This window comes from Falco biarmicus, chromosome 14, assembly GCF_023638135.1.
Source record: "Falco biarmicus isolate bFalBia1 chromosome 14, bFalBia1.pri, whole genome shotgun sequence".
NCBI lineage: Eukaryota > Metazoa > Chordata > Aves > Falconiformes > Falconidae > Falco > Falco biarmicus.
The window spans coordinates 15,389,172-15,414,057 of NC_079301.1; the positions used below are offsets into that span (position 1 = coordinate 15,389,172).

A 24,886-nucleotide genomic window follows, 5' to 3' on the forward strand; every position below is an offset into this window, starting at 1 on the left:
GTCTATTAGATCAATCAAAATATTCATTTGCTTACAGTCATCTGGATAAGGAAAGGTCCCAATACAGAGCCATTAAGTCCCTTTGTAGTTGCGAGCAGCAGAAAGGCTGCATAAAGGAGAAAACTACTCTTCCAAGGATGACAAATAAACACTACCTTGGATGCCTCAGCTCTGCCAGTCAGCCTCGGGATGAAGTCTGTCCTGTGGATATCCACATTTCCAGCACCCTGTACACAGGATTAAAATGCTGTTGCCTCTTATTTTCATTTATTGTGCAGTCCCTCAATGCTGCAGCCTTTGTGAACAGGGGAAGCTGTGCATTCAGGCTGCTGCTTCTACCTGGTCAAAGGAAAGCTTGCATCATTCCTGGTGCAGATGTAGTTATGAGGGTGGTGTGGACATTTGAAGCCCACTCTCAAGATGACTTTGTATAGGAAAATCCCATGTTCAAATGAGTGGGCTCCACCTTCTGATCCAGAAAACCAGCCCCCAAAAAGCAAGACCAGCCTTGGTTCTTCTTATAATTGGCAGGGCAGAAGCTGGTCCACTGAGGTCCCTGAGTCCAAAAATCTGAGCAATAAAAATCAAACTATCCTCACAGAGAACAGAAGTTGTCCCAGCTCCCTCTCTTCCCCAGCCTGTCAGCACAACCTTAGACTTATCTGGGTTGGGTCACAGCCAGCTTGCCCTCGTTCAAGCAAGACAGTAGGTAAGCCGATCAACCGCTCCAGCCAGCTCCAGAAGCTGAGACCTGAAATAGAAACGTGCAGCTGAATGTTGGCCATGCATGGGAAGATCTGCAGTGTCCTCATGGAGGGAGGAGTGGGACATGTTCCTCAAGAGATCATTTCATTGCTCTCTGGCCCCAGTGTGTTTTGATCAGTGATAGCAAAAGTGCCTGATGTCCATGTGGACAGTGTGACTTGCCTTGGCAAGCAGGAAATTACTAAGTCAATCAGTTCAGTCCCTCAGGCTGTAGGTCCTTTTAGAGGACACCTGTTGAAAAGTTGAGGCTTGCCCATCCCCACCACAGGTTGTGACTCTAACCTTGTGTACTGAAGCCTGAAGATTAAAAAGAAAAAAAAAAAAAAAAAGGAAAGAAAGAAAAAAGCCATGATCTCACAGTCACTAATCTGTGATGAAAGCTGCTTTTCAAAGAAAAGGACTGATCTGACTCCTGTGAAATTAAGAGCTGCTCTCCCTGCTCTCAAGGGCTGTGATGACACGCTGAGATGTGTGATGAGTCGGGCAGGAGCCTCACGAGACCACGTGCTGTGTTATCCCCCCAGGAGGGCAGGAGCTGCAGGGCTGCTGGGACCAGGAGCTCTGGCTCCAGCACAGGCACCAGCGGTGGTGCTGGGCACACCGGGGCAGGCAGCTGAGAGCTTGTGCTTAATCATGGCTGGGCAAAACTCCTTGCTCTCTCCTAACACCACGGGCATGTTTTTAACCCCTCTTCTCCTTTAGTCCCACCACTATCCCTGGAGGCACCTGGGCTCACAGCACCATCCACCAGATGTGTTGAGGAATGCTGGGGCTCACCTGAGAGCACCCAGAACTAGCAGGGTGGTGTGCCACTGCCAGCTGTGCTTGCTGGGGGTTTACAAAAGGCACACACAACAGGAACGGCGTCTTCCTTTCTCATCTTTAATAGGGAGCAAAGGTAACCTGGCCCCTAGAATGAAATCCTGATTTTCAGTGAAAAAATTCATTGGGGGCTTCTTATCACTTTAAGTATTTCAACCTGCCTGCAGTTTTTTTGTTCTAGTTCTCATACCTCAGATGTTCCCAAGAGGCTTGTTCAATCTGATAAGGCTTTGTTCACAAGAAGCTACATACTTATTTACTGAAAGGAAGACAGCCAGAAGGGTTTCTGAGCAGATACAAACATGTGAACAGTTAAGCAGAGACTATTAAGACAGCTTGTGTAACAGCACGATGGACGGACAGGTAGAATTTAGTCAACTGCCTGCTTGGGGAGTTGGGATGGAGAGCACTTCACCCCGGCACTCTCTGAGATATGGAAATCACACAGGCTGCTCCTGCCAGAGTTTATGGGTCCCCCGAAATTACTTTTCCTTTCATCTTTCCTCTTCACCGTAAAACTGACCTGTCCAGGGAACGTAAGTCTTTGTCCTTTCTAAGAGAGCACGCAGAGATGGTGGGCAGTCGGTATGTAAAAGTGCTCAGCATGGAGATGGAAAAAACCCAACCCTTCTATCTGAACTAAGGCCTGAAGTCACTGTAAACTCTTTGCAAAATTTACCACCCAAGAAGCATGAAGGGTTAAAGCCACCAGTTGGGCAAAATTCGTTCTTGGCTATCAAGGCCACTATATTCAAATGAAATATCTATGCGATTTATATTTCTCTGTTACTCAGCTGAGGCAGCGCATGAATGGTGTTTCATAAGATGCTGTTAAAGGATGTGTTGGCTCCTTGCAGTACATATTGTACTCTACATCTGAAGAAACAATGTAAAATAAAAAAAAAAAAAGGAAAGAAAAAATTTGGAAAGTAAACTATTGCCTCCATATGCAATGGAAAATAATTTAATTATGAAATGAAACTGCCATACAGCACTGCCAAGAGGGCAAACAAATGAGAAGTTAACCAAAAGAAGAAAATTGTCAGTCTTTCAGTACATAGCCATTTTGTTCTGAACAGCAGCAATTATGGAAATGTGCAGAAGACTGTTTCACTGATGATAAATCCGCAATATGTCAAGCAATGTTTGAAGATTCATATTTAATTACTGTGACTACACAAATTAAACAGTGGAAAAAAGTTGTCAATGCTGTTTTTTAAAGTTGGGAAATAGATCCAATGCCAAAAGCAACATGGTTAACGTCGGTGACTAAAAGAGAGACTTTCCCTCTAGGCTAAACCTTGTGATAAAGGAGAGATGTCACTTATGCACTTTGGAACATGTCTGGCAAGGTTAAGAGGTAAACAGCCAGAATGATTATCGTCTGGGTTGGTAATGGTTTTCTCAGCCACATATTTACTCTGAGCACATTCTTTGTGTTCCAGGTTACTCATAACTCTTGATCACAATTTATTGGGTTTGGGTTTTTTTTCCTGCTCCAGAAATTGTTTTAAGGCAAATAACTTGGAAAACTCCATGTTCCGCTAATGGTCAAGGCAGGACAGGGCTTCCATGAGTTCATCTTACCAAAGGAGTGCCAGCCAGCCCCCTGGCTCGGCGGAGTTGGTTGGCACAGCTCGCAGCCCATGCCTGCCCAGGAGCACTGGGTCTCTGCCCCAGCGAGCAGCACGTGGTTCGGCAGCGGGCAGCCTGTCTGCCAAAGCGACACGTGGGCTTGCAGCGGGTTTGGAGCTGCGGGTTGACCAGGGTGAACAAAACAAGGACAAAGCGTGCTTTATTTCAATGTGCGCAACTCGGATCAGCAGCAGCATGCGTAACCCCTCCTTGCGAATGGGGAAGGATGTTTCCAGAAACATCTTCTGGAACAAAATGTTACAGGGCGTGTAATTCTTTCCCAGCAGCGCGCTGGCTGACACAGGGAGTGCCCTCCATCCCCAAGCCTGCCCACAGCATCCAGCAGTCGGGAGCCTGCAGTCACCCGGGTACACCACAAACCAGGGAGCAAGGGAGAGCGCTGTGGGGTGCTGCTCCTGTATTATCAGAGGTGCGGATGCCCAGAGCTCACTGAAGTCTTCCCCAGCAGCCAGTCTGCCCTGATGGTGCAGATTTTGGCTGCAGAGTTCATCGGATCATCCCACCCTGTTGCCATGGAAGCCATGCTCCTGTTACCCTAACGCGCTGGCCCAAGCGACATGGGTGCAAATGCCAGTCCTTATTCTGCCGTGCTGTGGGGCCCTGTGAAATTTTTTGCCTAAATTGCTCATTTGTAAAAAAAGCAGAGTTTTGGGGGTTTTTTTTGTAAGGATTATCTTTGCAAAGTACTTTTAGATGTAATACTGAAAGGGCTATGTAAGAACCAATAATAACTAATATTAGACACCAGGCCATATTCTGCTGAAAAATGCAGAAGAATTAATCACTCTGCCTGAAAACCCACACAGAATTGCTCTCAAGGACACAGGATTTTTTAGGATGTATGCATGGGAGCAGTTCCTTAAGAAGATGCTCTGTGTGAAGTGGATTGTGCACCATGCTCTGCTGCAGTTGTCATGGCAAGTATTCGTATTCCCCATAGCAACAGAACCAGTAAATAACTGCATAAAAAAACTGCATTAACTGACCAGGGCACAAGTTCATTCTCTCACCAGCATCCTTAACTCGAGCACCCTTCTGTAGATGAAACACTCCACTGAAAAGCAAGCTTTTCCTTCCGTTTGTGATGTTTCCTCTTCATAGTTTCGTTATGATTCACCCACTAGTTGCTACGCGAGTGACACTATCTGCACCGCGAACATACTACTGCATGGTGTCTGAATTAACTGAAGGAGATGATGATGATGATGCAGCAAAGCCGCAGTGAGTGCTGGTTTTGTAGCGCTTTGTGCAAGTGCTGTCTAATGCAGGTCAACCCAAGTTCTGCAAGTGAAAGCACTGAAGCTCTACAGGAAACAATGTGCTTTGGTTTTTTTTTTATTTTTGGAGTCTCTCTGTCTTGTTTTTCCTTAGTTGAAGTGACTTGTTATTCTGCAAACTAGCACCACCACCAGTGTTAAGGGCAGGTGGCAGATGTATTAAATGGATAAGGAGGGGATGGAAACTGGGGGGAATTAGAAGATGTCACCATAATAGCAATAATGCTCCAAAGCAGGACAGTCTTTCGCTTTAATGAAAAGAAATTTCTTGTGAGCTAGCATTTTCCTAAACAGTGGTTTGTGGTGCTCTGAGAAGCCCTGGGCTCTGCTCTGCAGAACCATGTTGTTTGTGTACCTTGCTGAAGGCAAAATTGGGTACGAAGGTAGATGACATCTGTGAGAAACACTGCAACTTGACAGAAGTTGGTTAGTGCAAAGCAACTAGGAACCATTTTTCTGAAAAAAAAAAAAACAAAACAAAAAACCTAAAAAAATAATAACCCCACAAACAAACCAAAACCCCAAAACAAAACCCCAAACAAACAAAAAACCCAGCCCAAACCAAAAACCTCCTTGGGTTCATCTGGCTGCTCGCAAATGTACTGGGAAAGTGCTGCTTGGCTTGCAACAGAAGGTGGATGCTCCCCTGGGGTAAGAAGGCAGAGGGGGTTTCGTGATGTGGAGTGGACCAGCCAAGAAAAGAGACAAACTGTTCAAAGGAAAAAAATCCAATCAATTTCCCACAGATCCTGCTTCTGCAAAATGTGTCCTGAGTTTCATGGCAAGTGCATTCACCAGACAGCTCCTCTCTCCAGTCCCAGCCCCTCGTTCAAAGCCCTGACCAAAGCTGATCTTGGTATTTCTGTTTAGATGAGGAAATTCCAACTGTCTTGCATACTCGTTTTCTGCAGGCACGCAGAAATATGATCAGTCACTTATAGCTGCATAATAGAAACCAATTTCACCAGGTCAGTCGGGGTTTGTTTCCACTTATTAGGACTGGCTTTTTGCAACACTGCTTTTAGACTACATCTGTCACGTAATACTGGTTTTTAGCATCACAGTCAATTCATTGATGGTGTTCAGCACCTCCCCTGTGCCCAGAAAAACCATGTGCATTTCTGTAAGTAGAGAGAGTGCAGTAACATCCCACACATTTCTGAATATTTTTCCACACATTTCAGTATCATTTAGTGGTACTTCGATTATCAGTGTGATAGTCTTGCAGACTTGCGTTTTAACTTGCTTTTGTTTAGGTATGAGCAGAGCATCTGCAACACATGACGCTTTCAGTCCATCCTACTCCCAGGGTAAAATCTCGGTTGAATACCAGGCCCCTTGTTTTACGCATTTATGAATTTATTTAGAAGGTTTCTGTGTTTTCAAAAAAGACAGAAGAAAAACAGTGGAAGTTACCCACAAACCCTATTGACTTCGGTGCACTTGGGACCAAGGACACACATTTTCCTTCCTGTGTATCCTAAAAGACCATTCAGGGAGGTGTTTGGAGATCTGTGCCCTGGGGGTTGTGCTCTGGGCTCCTGTCCTTTTTAGTGTCTGCCTTGTGCTAACAGCTGTCCCTTGATACAATCTCAGGCTGCTCATTTTTTTCTAAAGAACCACCAGCACAGCTTGTGCTGAAGAAGCCACCGCTTGACATTTATAATCTGATTGACTGTCAAACTACACCTGGTGTAGTTCCTCGGGGGTTAAGTACATGCAACTGTTGCGGTGAGTGAGTTTGCATGGTATCAGATAAATACACAGACACAGACGTATTGTTTTTTCAGCCTTTGCTAATCAGGTTGGCGAGACTGCCAACCCCGCAGTCTTCTAAATGTAAAGGCCCCCGTCTGCTTTCTACTGCATCCTTCCGTGGTCTTCAGTGGTCTTGATATTGATGTCTTGTACAAAGCTGCAGAGCTGGGGAAGGACTGCGCTGGTCACTGTGCCCTGAAGAGGAAGATTTTACTTTCCTTACAAAGTAAAATCAGGCAACAGGTTCCCTCAGCACCCCGTTGCCCGCGGGTTTGCAGAGGAAGGGCTCCCCACCAGCAAGGCTGCGTGGAGGGTGAGCGGGGCATGGAACTGCGGTGCTGGGGCCTTCAGGTCACAGCCAGCCTAATGCCACTCTCCGTCCCAGTTACCCAGTTTCCAAAGGAGATTAGGATGTAGTTGGGAGCCCTCTGGCTGCAGACCAGTCCTGGCAGAGCAAGGGAGAGGAATGGCAGTAGCTGGGAGGCAGCCAGGATGGTGCCTACAGGTGGAGGCAGCTCCTGTCCCAGGTCCCAGCACAGCCTGCTGCACCCTCCCAGCTCGTGTCCTTTGTCACCCTGTGCAGCTCGGGGGTCTGGTCAGGCCCTGGGCTATAGTAGGAAGACCAGGTGACAAGGACAGCTTTCTCTCTACCATGGTTGGCCAGGAGCACGTTGCTTCTTGTCTTGCAGTCAGACATTGTGGCTCTAACTCACGACGTTGAAAACTCCATCAGGTGACAATGTTAGTGTTGCTGCAGCTCTGGGAAAAAGCCAGAAAGGACAAGTAGAAGCTTTTCAGTGCAAGGAATAGCTGACCCGCAGAATTCCGAACAGCCACGTGTGGGATCAAGTAACTAAGAATGGGCAAATACCAGGGAGAAGCTTTAAAGCGTTACTGCCTTGTATGAATGAAGCTCAGCATCAGCAGAAGTATTAATAGGAAACATCCATGTTTATGAAGGTGGCTATAATGTGCTAATTAGTAACAACTGTGATTTATTAGGAAGGATGCACTTGCAGATGATGGACAGTCATTTTGCACTGACTTGCCTGTTCTTCTGTGCTTCGTCCACGGGTGACGCTACAGCTGTTGCCATTGTCCGGTGGTGCTCCTTCTGCCCATTTATCCTCTGACTGCTGAATTCAGGGGGATCTGGGCCTTTAGCATAATTATTATTAAGTTTCTGTTTTATATCTCTGTTCATAAAGCCCCTCAGTAGCTGATTATACTAACCAGAGGTGATTATTGCCTGTGCCCACTTAACCCATATTTAAATGCAGCAGCCTGAATTTGTCTTCAGCACAGTCTCCAGAAGATAGGAATCCAGCATCAAAGAAAATTAATTCATAGGTACATTATCATGTGGGATCAAGCTAAAATGCGGTCAAAGAGCCTTAGACTCAGTGTATGCTCTCATGGAAGGATACAGGCAGAAGAAGGTACCCATATTCTTGTTTGTGCAAGTCTTTTTTTCCCTACTTCTTTGAGTCAGGCAGAATAACAGATCACAAGAATACTTACCAAAGAATATTTTACTGCAGTTAAGAGAGAACACTTTTTCCTTTATAAAAATAATAATTATTGTGGAACGTATGATCAGCCACATTAAAAGTATTCTTTTACTCCTTTTTCCTGGCCAGATCTCTGACTTGGGCCCCTGTCAGCTTTTCAAATCAATGCGTTTATCAGGCCATGCTATTACTCCAGCAAAAGGAAATAACAGGGCCCTAGATGCACACAAAATTTGGATACCAATCTTGCCTCTACAAGAGCAGTCTTAAATAATTTTCTACAAAATAAGGTGCTGGATGATGGAAATGAAAATATTCCAGTTGGTTCTCAAAAGCTTAGGTGGAATTTTGTCATAAATGGTGATTAACTCATTTATATTTCTAATACTTTTAAGCAGTTGCATAAAGATTCAATGTGGTGCTCAAAGATGCTAGGTAGGAAGCAAGTAGCTCCTTCCAGCCCACAGGGATGAAGATTTTATGCTAAGGGGGAAATCCTGTTCACACTGGAGTAAATGTGGGTTTTGCTCTGCCTTTAATGGAGTTTCCGTTCCTTTTTCTGAACTTAAATGAGAATGGGATTTTACCCATCTTCTCACATGGTTGTAGTGCAAACCTGAATTTTATTTCTGAGTCTTTTTAAAGGGGGAAAACAAAGCTGAAACTATATAATCCCAGAGAACAGATGCATCTGCACAGGGAGAAGGACTCTAATAACTGTGGGGCGTTGCTTGAAGCAGAGATGTGAGCTCCAAGCAAACAGTCCCGGCAGCACAGCAGCGATGCCAGCAGTGCTCGGCGGTGCCGGGGAAGCTGTGGGAAGCCTGCCTGCCGTTCTCTTACAGGTGGCAGTTGTATCTGGCCAAAGCGCGCTTCCTTCTTCCCAGCGCAAGCGTAGCGAGTGTTTGGGATGAGGGAAGGTCATAATACCTCAGAAAGAAAAAGCTCTGCTATTTCCAGGAGTTTTCAGGGAAACTTTGGAATTCACAAACATAAGAATGGATAAGGAGTTGCAGGGACAGAGCTTTGCATAGGCAGACTCTTGGGCAGTAAATTTTTATGTTGCAAGTAAATGTGACTAAAACATTCCAGCAACTTCAACTACATTCTTTAGGTTAAATCCAATAATTATTTATTCATCTCTCAACTTTGATTTTGTTAAATAAGCAATACCATCATTCAGAGGCAAGAATTTAATCCACAGAAAATTCTGTCCTTGGAGAAGATCAAAGTGAGTCCTGTGGTGTTAAGCACACACCTACAGCACTTGATCCCAAAAAAAAATTAAACGTGTGTTTCAATCAGCCTATCCCTTCTTACTGGTTCTCATGCATTAACCTAAGCCTCTGCCTGAGCATTCTCAGCGCCAGGATCAAGGACCTGTGGGGATCTCCACACTGGGAGAGCAGAGGTCTGAAAATGCAGCAAGGGAACAGCTGGGAACACCAGCAGGCTGTGATGGCAAGGCCTGCGCGGTCCTCTGCATCTACCGATGCTGCAGGAAAAGACTGAAAGTCTCGTAGGTGATATAAATACGCAAGATAAGTACGTACGCTAGAACACAAAAGTTAAATGGCCCTGTTTATCAGGCACAATTAAAATGAACTGAGGATGACTAATAAAGAGGCAGTTTAAAATCTTTACTGACACAGTGTCAAGGCAACAGTGTTGTGCAATAGCACCGACAATGAACGTCGTGTCCCTGCCCTGGGCAGCGCTGGGAACGGGGCTGGCGCCAGCCTTGTCCACACACTCTCATGGCAGCTGCTGGGTGGGCTCCACCGCTTAAACCCTCTGCTCGCTGCCGCGTCCCACAGCCACAGCGAAACCCACGCAGGGCCAGCCTCTTCGGATCAAAGCAAAGGTATTTTTTCTACTTTGTTGGTGCTAGTCTTCCCTTTCCTTTTGGTTTGTGTTATTCCAAGACTCACGGTTAGTGCTGGTTGAAAAGCGAGAACATCGTGTTGAATTTCTGGGCACGCTCTGGAGTGAGACGAGGCTGAGGTGCCTGGTCCTGTACTGGGGCTGGTTCTCGACTCAGCGCTGTGCAATGCAAACACTTCCTGGCGCACACACACACACACACAGATATGTATTTATATTCTTTGCTGTTCTTACTCTCTGGCCAAAACCAGTTCTCTTTTGGTTTTATTGCTGCTGGCATGTCTTTGCAACACAGCGTTGTTAAAAACTAATAATATAAGCAAATCTGAGGTTACGCCAACCATTGCAGAGTACAGCCAAAGCTGCCTAGTGCTGCAGCTCGCTGAGAAATGCGTGAGTTTTGTCGTGTCAGAAGTGCCCATTTCCCCTTCTTTTTTAACTTTTGAAAGGATCTTAGTGGAGTGTGTGTTCTCTAAACGAGGTAATTAAAGTCATCGACATGAAAACTTTAAGCATTGCTATGGGAGGAGTGGCCCCTGCATTTGCCCAGCCTGCTGTCTCTACCTGCCAGCAGCTGCAGGGGAATTAGTTGAAACACTTCAAATAAAACACGGTTTCTGCTTAGAAAATGATGTTATTGCAATTAACATGTAAAGTGGTATTTCTGAGTGTTTTGCGTTATTAGAAGAGAGTGTTGATGCTGTTTGCTGTGCCTGCTGGGCTTGCAGGATGGGGGTGGCCATGGAAGTGTCCCAGGTGCAGACCTGGTTGGGCAGTTCCAGCACAGCTCAGGGCAATGACTGTGGCACTTGGTGCCCCGGGGGAAACCTGCCTCAGCCCCTCTGGGGTCACATCCTGCCTGTGCTGCCCACAGCATCTGTCCATGGGTGCGTAAACTTAAGTGCTTCAGCTGCAGAGTGTGGTCTCTGTGCTCCTGAGCTAACTCCCCAAATGTGCATCTGCGTGCCCATGTATGTGGGCGAGGGCATCCTCTCTGTGACCATCACTCGGGTGACAGGGCTGCATTGCAGCCTGCAGAGACAGACCTTAACTCAAGTGAAAAAGGAGAGAAAGGTGGCATTCAATACTTATTTGTACCTTGCCTGAAAGAGGGCAAGAAGGACTTTCCCCACATGAACAAGGGAAGGGTTGCTATGTGATGAGGCTGAGTGCCTCAAAAATCCACTGAGTGGGAAAATGAGATTTGCCACTTGTGGCAGTCAGCACAGCCACACTATTTGCTCTGCCTCTGATAAGAAAGAAAATGAGAAATACTAACTCCATGCGAAGGTGCCCTTTCTCTTGTCTTCATCAATAACAGCCAATGTTCTTCAGGGTTATTGCTGTAACAATGTCACTTCCCATTCCTTAGTGACATTGGGTTTATATTAAAAACCTCATAGTGAAGCTTTTTGTCCACTGTCCCCTTTTTGGTTCTCTTTTTGTCCCCCATGCTTCAGGACAGTGGCACATGCGGGGGACCTGGCCATGCAGGCAGGCTGCCTGCCTGCCCCTTTCTCCGGCACAGCAAAGGCTGGGAGAGGAACAGGAATTTTGGCTGAGCAAGAAAAGCCAGGGGTCAGGTATGCCAGCTGTGGGAAGGGGCTACTGGGCAGCCACACACTCCTGGGAGGAGCGGAGCTCCCAGCATCGCACAGGTTGAGGAGCAGTTTTCCAAGAGGAGTTGAAGGGGTGGGGGGAGGGAAACACAAACCCCTGCAAAATACCCACCAAAAAAGCCCTAACTTGTTGGTAAGAGCGAGCGCACTCGGTTTGGGAAGGGGATGACATCATGCAGCTGCTGGCAGGACCCACGCGGTGCCCCAAGCCCCGCGGTCCCCCAGATCCCCCCCAGCTGTGGCACCAGCCAGTGCCCCCCACACCCCCCCGCCCCCAGCCCCACCGGGGGCACCTTGAGCAGAGAAACAGGAGGCTGCAGGCCTGTCTTGATGCCACCACAGCTCTTAGTGTCTTCCAGAGACAAGAGGAGAGTAAATCAAAGCCCCAGCACTGAGCATCAACCGATGGCACGGGGGGACAAGTGGTCCCTCACCCGCAGTGGGGCACGGCTGGTGTCGCAGGAAGGAGCAACCCACCGGCCCTGGGGAGGAGGGAAGGTAATGACAGTAGAGAAAGGGATGATGAAAATTAAAAAAAAAAAAAAAAAAAAAAGTCGTATGAGGAAGGAAGCAGCAAATGTTAAATCAGTGACTCATGGTATGGGATGACTCAAAGCGCAGCTCGTGTCGGGCATGGAATTGGTGCCGAGCGCCTGGCGGGGAGAGCAGCAAGGTGGTGGGATGGTGGGAACGGGCAGGGGCAGCCCGGGCGAGGGGGCAGCGGGCGGGCCGGGGCCGGTCCCAGTCCCAGTCCCGCCGGGCGGCCCGGCCCCAGCCCCGCTGCCCCACGCAGGGTGCCCGGCACAGCCCGGGGTGGGGTGGGGACGGCGGGTCCCGGCGGGTCCCGGCGGCCGGGGCGGCCCCGCGGGCCGCTGCCCGTGACCTACTTCCCACCGGCTCCTCCCGGCGGAGGGTACAGCCGCTCCCCGTGCCCCTGCCCGGGCTGCGGGCGCCGCGCCCGCCTTCTGCGCGCCTTCTGCGCCCGCGCTCTGCGCGCCGTCCGCGTCCGCGCGGCGTACGCGGGAGGGGGCCGATGCGGGCGGGTCGGCGGCGGCCGCGGCTGCCGGTGGCGGCGGGGAGGGGGGAGGAGCGCGCCTGTGCAGTGCCGGGAGGCCGGGCTCAGCCCGCCGCCGCGTTACACAACCGGCCGCCGCAGCAGGCGAGTTTCACAAGTCCCGCCGCTCGCCCGCCCGCAGCCAGCGCTCGCCGCCGGGCCTGCCCGCGCTCATGCCATGTCCGCGCCGGGCAGCGGGACCCTGCGGCGGGCGGTGACCCCGGTCGGCGGGGGGACACGGCGCCGGGGCTGGGCATGGCACTGAGAGCGGCTCCGGGACGCGCATCCTGCCGGACGGTACGTACGCCCCTGCGGCGGGCGGCGGGGTGCGGGAGGGGGTCCCCGCTCCCACCGGCGGGGCGGGCAGCGCTGACCCGGGGGGACGATGCAGGGCCGGGTGCGCGGTACCCGCCGCTCCGCCCTGCCCTCGTCCAGCACCGCCGGGACGGTCCCGATTAAGTTTTGGAGAGGAAAATGTACAGCCGCAACGGAAGGCGTCAGACTTTGCCCCCCCCCAAAAAAAAACCAAAAAAACCGAACCAAAACCCCCAAAACAACCAACCGACCCCCAAACCCACCCATGTAGCGGCGGGACGGGCAGGGGACCGTGGCGCAGGCTGCTCGCCGGGGCTGGCGCGGGGAGGGGGGTCCCCAGCTCCCGGGCGGGGATGCCGGAGCGCGGCCGCATCCCCACGGCCGGGCACCGGCAGCCCCCGTTACCCGCCGGCTCGGGAACAGCCCCGGGACTGCACACAGCTGAGAGCCGCGGGGTGCTCGCGGAGGCGGGGGGCGGGGGGGAACTTAATTCTGGGAGGCTGAAATGGGCCTGACGGCAGTTTTCTCGTTCTGCCCTGAAGTTCTGTCTTTCTGGGAATGCGTTTGTCAGAAAACACGGTGGGGACAAACCTCCAAGCAGAGCCTTGCACCTAAAGATAGCATCAAAAATCCAGGTTGAAAAGTTACTCCTCCCACCGGGGTTATCGTATCTTTTGATTTTACGGACTGCTTACATCGTAAGTGGCTAATTGTGAAGGCTTTGCAAGTCCCTCATAGGTTTCAGCTGTGGATTTGTGAATGGTAACTCCCAGCCTTGGTCCTTAATGGCAGAAATTGCAAACAGATTGCTCTGGGTGGCTCGTGCTGGAAGCCCAGGTCAGAGCTGAGCCCTGCGTGATTCATAACTGAGGTGTCATGTGCGCTTTAGGGAGCACTTGCCCTTTGTAAAATGCCACGGTCCCCAAAGGCAGGAGGCTGCTGAGCCATCTGCAGAGCAGGTCCCTCCTAAGTGGATTTAGGAAAAGCCCCTTTTTGGGGAGACAGCTGGCACCCAGGTGCTAGCTAGCACTGATCCCTGAGTGGAGTTGTCCTCTTCAGCAGGGGAGTAGCCCTGGAAATGATGCACCTGAAATCAAAGCTGTTGAAATGTCCCACGCTTTACCCACCTGCGAGGGTGCAGCACCACCCAGGCGGGCAGGGTTATTTATTAGCCCGAGTTTATTTTGTTGTGTGCAGTGAAAGCAGCGTGCTGATTTAATTAAGGGGACGAGACGTTCTGGTATATAGATGGGAAAAGGGAGTCGCTTCATTTTTAGGCAGGGTGAAGGTGCTCCCCTGTCCTTGTTTTGCTGGATCGCTGCTTGCTAATCCCTAGCTCTGGAAATGGAACTTGCCTTACAGAGGCAGCTAGCTCTTAATGTTTTCGGTAACGCAGGCTTTCCAGTCCTCATAGGTCCTACGAATGTTGCTCGAAGCAGCAGATGATTTCAGGAGCATGCAGTGTGAACCCCTGGTGCTGAACGTACTGCAACGTCTGCTCTGTTGGTTGATAATTTGTGTAATTTTAATAAGCTTCCCGGGCTGCCATGCCTCACCGTAGTTCTCCAGTCAGAAAAATATATTTGGATTTTTGGTTTTCTAGAAACTGTATTGAAAAAAAAAAAAAGATCGTTTTCCTGTAATGTGCTAATCAGAGTAAACCAGCGTGTCAGCGATGCTTTGTGGAGGAACAGAGCACCCTGTGCACTGATGCACCGTAATGAGCACTCGGGGCTCTGTGGCTGACGAAGTTCTGACAAACGCAGCAAGCACTAATGAGGAGAGGAGGCTCAGGAGCTAAGCCAGAAGTGGACGTTTGTGCGGTAGGGAGGCATTCGTATCTCTTGGGCTAAGCGTGTTTACTACTGAATCTTTAGAATTTTTCTGGAAGATGTAACAGGAAAAATGCAAACGGCTTTTGGAGTGGTTGCTTACTGCTCATTTATTCAGTTCCTTCAGAGCTTAGAGATACATGATCTAGAGGAAAATGTAGAATTGGTTTGAAATTTTTTTGATAAACTGCAAACTTCAGTGAAATTTGGCAGTGAATGGTTCCTGGTTTTCAGCCACCCAGAGTGTGTATTAAATTTTTTTACCAGTTTAAGACACACATCAAGTACTCAAAATTAGCTCACAGTTAAAGGTTAAAATTAGCAAACGAGTAGTTCATAATTAAAGTCTCATGGTGTTGGAAGCAGCAATGCATTTCAGAGATACTGATGTCAAATCCAACTCCTGATCGTTAGTGGTATCAAAAAATTAGTAGGATGGCTTTACAGTTTGGAGCTAGGGCTTATCTGTGCACAGAAGTGTTATTGTTTTGTACTAAATTACACAACCTCCCAAGATTCACATGTAAGGATACAAAGGTTTTAATGCCAACATAGCTCATCCCTTCAGGACTGGGGGAATAAGCTGTGTGCCTATACCAGAACAACTGAACCTAGGCTTGTACTGGAACAGTTATGGATTCTAGTGGAATAATATGGCTTTAACCAAAATAGTAAGATCTATAAAAAACCAAAATAGTATGGACCAATCTTTGCTGGTATTATTAAAATGATACGCTCTGTTATCACTTCAGTTCCAAATCTCTGTTAAGGAGGTCAGGCAGGTACAAAAGCTGTATTTATTTGTTTTGCCCTGGATGATGCCCTTCTGTCAGGCCAAACTTTGCTCACCTAAGGCCACGCTCTGCTCGACGTGCTGCACATTGTCCCGCTCCAGCGGTGACCCTGTGCCCGCAGGCACAGCCGCAGCCAGCGGGCTCGTGGGCCTCCGCTCTGCCATGCCTCCCTGTTCCGCTGCCCACACTGAGACTGTTTCTCTTTTTTCCTTCTTTCTCTGCTCCTTTTGGTGCATACAGGACTGTGTAGCACAGTGTGACTTCTCGCCCTGTGGCCTGTGTGCTGAACGACCAGTGTCCCTGTGCAGAAGCCCTGCAAAAGCCCCTTTCTTCTTGCTCCAGTCCCACCGGAGCCCAGGTTTAGGTGAGGTTGGGGGGTGGCGCGGCATCGGCAGGCGCTCTGCACGCAGCTGGGCTTGCTGGCTGCACATCTGCTCGGCCGCAGAAGCACCACGTTTAGTCAAACCACAGAGGTGTGTGCAATGAATGAGAGACTTTGACCTACTTCATATTCCATTATTGGCTTTGGCCTTGTCTACATGGGGAGATTACACCAATTTAGTTTAAGTCTGTTTTTAAAGTGATTTGATTAACCTGATGTGACCTTATGTAAGGACGTTCTTATTTTGGTTCGAATGAGCTTATTTGGGTTCAACCAAAACCTGCACTTAGTCAATTTACACAGAACTGAAATTAGCCATGCCTACACTGAAAGGAGAACTCATGTCCCTAAATAATGACACAACTTTCTCATGAAAGCAGAACCTTCTTTAGAATCTGGAACAGAGTGTAATTACTAACAAATCTGCAGAAGACTGAAAGCTATTCATAGTGAAGTTGGTTTTTTTGTAAAAAAAAAAAAAAAACAACAAACCAACCCACAGCAAAAAACAAAGACAAGCAAAACTTAAATAGTGAGACAAATGAAGAAGTACCAGTAATCCAAGTCCTGGAATACTGAACGCGGTTGCACAGGGCTTGCACGGCTCACAACAAGGCTCTCCCATGGCACTGCAGCTACAGAAGAGGAGAAGCATTTGTGTCCTGTACGCAGAGTCCTTAGACAGTGAAAAAATAAAAAAAGGTGATGCAGGGAGCTATAGGCCTGCTGGTTTGAATGCATAGCGCACAGTGTCTCATGGCCTATCTTGTAGGAAAGAATAATGAGACATGGAAATAATGAGGAAGCAGGCTAAATTACAACAAGATTTTATCAAAGATGGATTGTGCTAGACTAATCTAACATCTTTTTTTGTGTAACAGGTTATTTAGGTGGGGTAAGGCAGGAATGTAGTTTATCTGAAGCCAAGCATTTGATACCGTGCCCCACAGGACATTGCTGCTTCATAGGAAGATGGTGGTTCAATATGAGAATTGAAAGGTGGAAAAGAAGCTGGCTGAGGAAAAGGTGCGACAGTTGCATGCAAATAAAGTTGTCTGAATGGAGAGAGGCATTCAAAGAAAGTCATCAGGATGGAGAGAGATTAGTGCTGTTGCTCCCATGGGACCTGGCTTGCGCCTGTTGAAGGGAGCCGCTTTGACCTGTGGGCTCGGTCTGGGGCTGTGCCCAGGAGCTGTGCGGGATGACACCACCTCGGGAGGTATTGCCAATATGCAGGAGGATCAGATTATCATATGAAAGGAATTTAGATGACTTTGTTGATCGGAGTGATAGAAATAAAATGACATTTAATAATGCTGATTGCAAAGTCATGCAAAGTTTTAAGCGTGGAGACCAGTAACAAGAATTTCCAGTGTGAAACAGGAGCTCATCAGCTGTCCGTGACAGAAGGGAGAGATGAGGATGCACTGGCTGGTCAGGAGATACAAGTGAGCAAGCAGTGAGCTATGATGTCCTTAGATATCAGAGGAAGAGAATATGAGGGATTCAGGGAAGTGTGATTTTATCATTGTACAAATCGCCACGCAGAGTATCGGTACAAGAGCTTTCCGTTGCTCGTGGAGTAGCCCATTGGGATTTTGCATACCTCTAGACAGCCCAGTGAAGACAATGCTAAATTACAAAGCAGGCAGGCTAGAGATGTGGTTACACAAATGGACCGTCTGTTGTACCAAGCGAGGTTAAAAAGTGTAATTTGTTTCGCTCTGGCCAGTTGAACAAATGAAGGGACAGGTTACAGTAGGTCTTTTTATACATAGTTGGGACTAAATAGGAAGAAGGCAGAACAACCAAGTCAAAAGATAGCATCTGCACAAGATCAAATTGGCTAAGTTGGTCATGAATAAATTTGGCTGGGAAATTAGAAGAAAGCTTCTAGCTACCTAAGGACTGAAGTTGTGTAATAGTCTTTCAATTAGGGTAGTTTTGAGATAGATCTTGATAATCTTATGAAAGAGATTATACAATTAAATTAGGGAGTTCCTGGAGATAGGAAATTAAGTTTGCAGAGTTAGTCCTTTGGTCTTCAGTATAGTCTTATTTTTAATGTAAAGTTGAAAGGAGAATGGACTTGGTTTTGTTTGCACTATTAACTGCATGCATCAAGGCTTCTGCTGTTTTCTTGGCAGCCAAGGCAAGAATGAATTTTCCCTGTTGCTGCAGATTTGTCTCTTTCCCCCCCATTTTGCCTTCCTCTCAAGCACTAGATGTTGAAAGTGTGCAGAGCAAAGTCTCCTTGTAGCATTAGACGGGCACAATTGCCTGTGGTTTTTTCTGGCATGCTCCCTGGTTTAACCTGTTCATAAGATTTGGGGCCAGAGAGGCATTTTTCCTTCAGGTTGTGTTGCCAGTAACCGTATTGTACTTTATGGTGTATTTTCTGGGATCTGTTGCTAGCATTGTTTAATGTGCCTGTACTGCCTGTCCTTGTATCCACACAAAGCAGTGATCTTCACCTGCCCTTTTCTGTGTCACAACACAGTTTAGTCTTTTCTGCTTCTCATGTGTATCATAAGTTTGTTGTATGGTATGAAGATGTGTTCTGTGGCTCCTGGTGCATCTCGGCAGGTTGAAGGGGTGTTGGGAAACAGCCATTAATAGTGTTGTTTTCTGAGACTGGAGTGTTTCCCTTTCTACCTGATATTCCTAAAACAAGTTGAAAAGCTGCACATAAAGTCAGCTCTGCTCTGTTGCTGATCAGAGTAAAATTCCGTAAAATGTGAGGGATAACCTCTAGAAGAAAGAATTGCTTGCTGATCATTAGTGATGGATTAGTAATTTTAAAAACACATTCAACTTTCCTATACCAAAATTGTATCTTGTGCATCTTATTACAAGAAAGAGAGAAGGAAAAAAAATGCAGAAAGCAAGCAGGCAGGCAAGAAGGAAAACAGCTTGACTTAGCCTGAAGCAGAGATCACCTACCTGCTAAGCTGCCTGTAAAGAGAAATTGAAATATGGAAAAATGACAGTGCAGATGAGGATAATACTGAGATGGCAGAAGAGGAAGTGTGTTAACCAAACTCCACGGAGCTGTTGAAGTGCATTGAATCATCCGACTGTGCCTTGCATTCTTAAGCAAACACAATTGTACAATTGATTAATTTGTCGACACTTCTTTAGTGCATAACACTATGGTAACCAAGAGACTTGCTAAACATTGTCACAGAGAACGCTGAAATATATCTTCTCTTTGGAAGGAGGGAGGGAGATGGAGCAAGACGTTGGAGCCCTAACTTTGGAGGACTGATACACAGACACAAACACACACGAGCGCACCCGTGAGCAGTTGGGAATGGCCTCCTGTTGGTGGTAGAAGATGACACAGGATGGTTTGCTGGCCATGTTCATGTACTGGATGTGATTGAAGAGGTGACGCTGGCTAACAACTGCCTTGAACACCAGTGCCACGTGACCTTTGCGGAGCAGACAGACAACTGTGGCACCCTCCCGCTGGGTCACTAACACCCAGGGGTCCCGAGCAGGCAGGGAGAGCAAAGGGCTTGGTCTTCCCTGCACCACTGCTCCCGTGGCCTGGAGGGCTGTGCCACCCCGCACGTCACCCTCCATCAGCTGCCGGGACCTCGGTCCTGCTGGGCTGCTTCTCCGGGACCTGTTACACGGAACAGAAGTGTGTGGAGTCCTGCACCGAGTGCCCTAGGCTTGGCTGGTGGCGGTGCTGCAGGGGCAGCTGCCAGCCGCCCTGCTCTGCGCCCTGGCCCCCCACGATTAGTGTTCCCTCTCACCTCTGTGTTATCTATAAGTCAGTGTGAGGTGCTTTGTTGGGTGCCAGCTACAGGCAGATGGATTAATTGGCTGATGGATAAACACAAAGATATTTGTCGGTGTGTTTATTCTTGTTTACAAACTGCCCAATCTTAGGCAAGATATTCGAGTATGTAGCAATGGCAGGAATCATATCCATTAAAATGCTAATCACCTCTCTTGCTTCATCTGTTCAGCCCACAAACACATGCGTACGCACTTGCTTAAAAGAAATTACTAAGGTTTGTTTGTTCTCTCCTGGGCTCAGCCTACTTCTAATCTTGTTTTAACTCACAGCGCAGTGTGGTGCACTGCTTCACGACAATGAAGTTTTGACCATAAGCAACATACAAAGTAAGCCATTATTTGTAGAAATAAACGAACAATAGATGGTGATAATAGCTCCCGTTGCCATTAATTATTTTGCATAGATATGGCAGCATCATAGGAAGATTTTCAAGCAAATGCAGAGGCTTTGCCTGAAGGGGTTGAGACAAACCCCTGGCCCTGATGAAGGCAAAGGTTGAATTTCCATCAGCTTCTGTGCAGTGAGGACCTCTCTCAGAGTATCTGAAGAGAAAAATAAGTGTCCCTGGGAGTCAGCCCTTGGGTTTAGGCTGTTTAAGGCTCTGCTGTGCAAACTGCAAGTAACTTTATGTACAGAGGAGGATGCTGAGCGTTTGGTCCCCTGTTGGCTTGTCCCAGCAAACGCAGCAATTAGAGAGGCTGTAATAACTGGGGAAGGTCACACCCCTAGCTGAGGAAGTTTGACCATAAACCTGTTTGTCTTGTCTCTGAGTGCAATGTACACTGGCACGGTTTACAGTAAATTAAAAATGTTCACTCTGGCCAAGCTGTTTCCAATGCAATTTTATTAAGTGGTGTATTAAGCGTGTGTGTTAGTGAGTTGTGTGCGGCAAAAAGGCGGAACTTCGGTTGGCTCCGCTACTGATGTATATTTTAAAGATGAGTATCAACAGTTTGCTTTTTCTCTCAAATAGAATAATTGGAATGGTTTCATTTTGGGGCAAGCTTTTAATGGAAGGGGCACAGTGGGAAGTATTAATAACATAAACTCTTTCTGCTAATCTTAACACCTACATTTCCTATTTAATCTTGCTTATTGAAAGAGCCCTGTCATTAGTGGAGACAATGTGTCAACTCAGAAAAAATGAGTTTATTTTCTTGCCGTGAGCTCTGGGGTTGGCCTCCCGTATGGCAGCAGTGATGTGGAGCTGTGTAATTGCAGAGGGAGTATACGTTGGTCCCTGGGTGCCAGTCCTGGGACAGACAATTCTCATTGCTCATTCTGCTGGAGCGTGGACTTCTATGCAGCTAAATCACTTTCTTATCTGGGGCATCTTCACATCTCTCGGGACTTGGCTCTTCAGCTGCAAGACCTCCTGGTATCTATGTCTCACCGGGCCCAGAGCAGAAGTCGGTTATTCGGGCAATTATTGCACAGCTCAGGAACTCTTGCTGAAAATATTGTTGTATGGGAAAATTGTCTTCAACTCTATTTTGCTGCTTTCTGGAAATAATTCAGAGTTTGGAAGGAGAGGTCCCCAAATAACATTGTTAAAATAGGAGAGTGTATATGATTCTGCAGTAGTGCTAGTATACTGTCTGGAAAGGGCAATGATCCATTGCTTCAAATGGGAGAAGAATAAAGGCAATGGACTAAAATTGCCACTAAACTATCTGGGAAGAAATGAGGCTGAAACACAACTTTGTCTTATCCAGGGCATGTGTTTCAAATCTGGAGCTGAATTCCTTATTTTGTTAAAAAGGTGACTAGTAGAGCTGTCAAGATCTGGAGTGTTAGGCTGATTAGTTTGTTGTTAGTAGGCTGTTGTGAATAGAGCAGAATCTCTGTTTCCACTTGAGATATGGAAAAAAGACTAAAACAAGGAAGAACAACTTCTGTGTTTTGATTATTTTTAAATTTTTTTGAGGAAAACATATGAATATTAAGAAGTGATCCAGCTGGAATAGCATCTTTCTTAAAAACTGCCCTTAGAGATAGTGTATTATATTAACATGAATTTGATTGCACGGTAAGTAAAATTTTATAAATATAAACCATCATCTTATTTCAAAAGCTGCAGTGCCAAGGAAACTATTCTGGGATTTTCTAATATAGTCCAGTTTGAATTGTTTGAATAAGAAGAGATATCAGTGAATAAATCAGATAATGAGCTGCTTTACATAGGAGCATATGATACATTTATGATGTATCGAAGTCCTAAGAGAGATGAATTGTCAATTTAATCTTCTTTGGATTGTATTTGAAATCTACTTTTATGAGGTATTCCTGACTGTTCCAGAGATTACTGTTCAGACACTTATATAGACTTCATTTATATTAGATTTGTGGCTCTACAAGGTCCTCTGCAGGCAAATGTTCATTTTCTTCAGTTGTTTTTATTTGGTTCCTTGACCTTGTAGTAAAAATTTTAGTGATTATAGGTTTTGCCAAAAGTTTTCTTCTGACCTAGCTGCCCGTGTCAGAACTTGGGAAGCGCAGGTACTTCAGTGGACGCACCTTACCAGGAGGAGCAGCAGTACAGATCATCTCTTCTGTCATCAGCATTTTTGACACAACATTGTTGGCCTGAGAGGGATGAAGATCTCTCCCTTGCTCTATGCAGAAATGAAGGGTATGAAGTTTGGAGCCATTGCTTCTTTTCCTGCTTTTTTCTAAGTTCTTTGATAAGTTTCCTGTGGAAAAGAGGATTGCTGGATGAATGAAATCAGATTAAGTGAAAGTTAGAATTCTCTCTCTGTTTCTAGCGGTGCATTGGCGTTGACTGTGCATAAAGCAACTATTTTTTCTGCAAAAATGTGGAATTTATTTTTGTGTCTTTCCTGACACAATCGTCATGCTTTATTAGGGAATCATCTCAGTCAGCTTTACTAGCAGCTGATTTTCCTTCCAGCCTTGCAACACTTGCAGCAGTTTCAATCAAAGAGCCCTGATGGGGAAATGTTGCTGAAGGTTGACATGCAATGTCGGAGTCTGGCGAAGCAGGAATGCTGCTCTGCATAGAGAAAGCAAACATCTGTGAGATATTAAAAACTTCTGACAGGGACAGGAAGATAATTCTCCAGATAATTCTGCGTCATGCTTTGCTCTACCTTCTGTCTCCTGCCAGGCTTCCTAAGTCCTAGGTCATAAGGTTAGAGAAAATTGTGAGTTGGTTGTGTCATCCTTCACCTGTAGATACAGAACTTCCCAGTTGCAGTCCATCGCCACCAGACCCAGCTAGCCTGTCATCACCCTCCTATTAAGGATGGCTGTTTCTAACGCATTAACATTCATGTCAGGTCTAGATATGGATCAGCACAGGCTTAAATCATTGTCAGGAACAGATGTGAGATACCTAATCAGTTATTTCCTAAGGAAAATGAGTTTGATTGCATGAATAGTTGTAAATATTTCATTCAGCAATTCAGCTACTACAGCAATGGTAAACAAGCTTCTAAGGCTGAAGAGAAGCATTTTGTAGTACTGTACTTGATTTCTTATTCATTTAAACTTTAATGTAGAAAAAAACCAGCTTAGGTACATCAGATTACTTTTTGTGACAGCATTGATCATAACCAGGGGCTCACTTTGAAAAGAGCCAAACATGCTTAACCCTAATAAACACGACCAGCTCCATCCTAGTTCACAACATGCAGCATTTTCCGCAGGATGAGCACGAAGCTGCAGGTTTTGCCACTGGGACAGGATCATGGCACAGGAATTAATTTTGGCCTCAGCAGGAAGATGACAACCTGAGCACCAAAACGTCTGTCCTCTGCCTCGGTTTTGCACCTACCCACCCGACGCCAAGCCCGGGTGGTGAGTGTGGTCCTTGGCTGGGAGCTGAGCCAGGACTAGGTGCTCTGTATCCCTGTCGTGCACTTGCCATGAGATAACTGCTGGCTCTTGGAAACGTTGGCTGTGCATAAGCAATAATTAGAGGAATGGCTTTCCTTTCTTGTATGTTTTGCGCTTCTCACTGGTTGAGAACAAAACTAAGCTAAATTGGAATAAACTTTAATGTTTAATCAGGATGGGTGTAATACTAATTTCAGGGATGTAGGAATTTTACTGCTCATCTTTTGCAGAAAGGCTGATGAGAGGATGAAAAGGAAGGGGGAAGTTAGCTTTTTCTCTCTGCCTAATTGAATGTTTTCCCTGCTTGAGTTTTGGCTTAACTATTGTATGGTTTGCTTGTGATTTTTAGGAGGCATGCACAAAAGCCGTGCATGAAAGGAGGAGGTTGGGAGTGCAGATGATATTTGCCTCTTGAACACAGTGTGAAATTCTGAGGAAACTGGGACTGCCAGCTAAAGGTCATGGGCATTTTTAACTTCTGCTGCTGGCTTCATACTACTGCGTAGATGTTTGTCAGGGATCTTGCTGGCCTTGGTGGTATTACATAGTCAGATTATCACAGAAACAAGCTCCCTTTGTACCCGTTCATTTTTTATGCATGTACATTACAGTATGGTTCTTTCCATCGACTGGTTTTAATGTGTATTTTCTTGGTCAGCCTAATTTTGTTGTGTTAAATACAGTATGGACATTGTTGGTATCTAGGTTTATGGTTTTAGGTGCTTTGGTCAGGAAAGCCCCAGGTAATAAATCCGTGTTTATTCTAATTCTGGAAAGCACAAATCCCACTGTTTTCACCCAAGAGTTACATAGATGGCTCAGAAAAGAAGCATGTGTCATTGGACCTGGCTAAATGAAGGGCCAAGCTCTTCAGTGCTCTTTTGAGTCTGTCCCAGGTGAGCTGCGATCTCACACTGCAGCCCTTTCAGCTGCTCTGGTCTCTTACTTGAAAAGCAGGGCCCGCAGATATCTATAGGTACAGCCTGCTGGCCTCAGCCACACAGGCAGCACTGCTCAGAGGATGGCAGTAGCCATTGCTGCTGCTGTTAACTTAGTCAAGGAGAGTTATCCTTCGAGAGAGATGGACCCGTGTATTTAATTTACTGGTGTGTTGGAGTCTTGATTTTGACTCACACTAGGAGGATTCTTAGTACCGGGCCACTGCAGATAGGAAATAAAGCATATTTTAAAATGTTCTGCATGCCTTGTGCAAGTGTAATCCTCAGACAGCATTTAGGTGTCCAGAAAAAAAAAAAAAAAGTCCTTAATTTCAGGGTTACCCATCCTGTGGGACATGACCAGTTCTGTGTCCTGCGTCCTTCCTCTGCTGTCAGCGAGAAATCCCTGCCGGTCCGCGCTGCAGTGGGTGACGAGGGACCGTGTGTTCTGCACCACTGGGCAGAGGGGCTAAAGAGACCACAGCCTCTTTGAGGGCATGGTAGCAGAAGTGTTGCTGTTTGATCCTTTCCCCCAAGCTTCTGTGTTTACTCAAATCTTTTCTTTGCATGAGTGTTATCTGGGAGGGACACATCTTTTCCGGTCTTAAAT

At 46.8% G+C, this 24,886-nt stretch overlaps 1 protein-coding gene across 7 annotated transcripts in view; it reads left to right on the forward strand.

Annotated features, from left to right (window-relative positions):
• The window catches only part of PASD1 (PAS domain containing repressor 1), a 113,102-nt gene that overhangs the window by 44,322 nt on the left and 43,894 nt on the right, over window positions 1-24,886 (forward strand). For 5 of the 7 annotated variants that reach the window (XM_056359380.1, XM_056359376.1, XM_056359374.1 and 2 more), the window contains exon 1: window positions 11,886-12,643. The exons of 1 other annotated variant lie outside the window; for it this stretch is intronic. The gene's annotated coding sequence lies outside the window, so the exon portion shown is untranslated. Of the gene's footprint in view, window positions 1-11,884; window positions 12,644-24,886 lie in introns of those variants that run through there. One more of the 7 variants, XM_056359379.1, reaches the window with a different exon arrangement.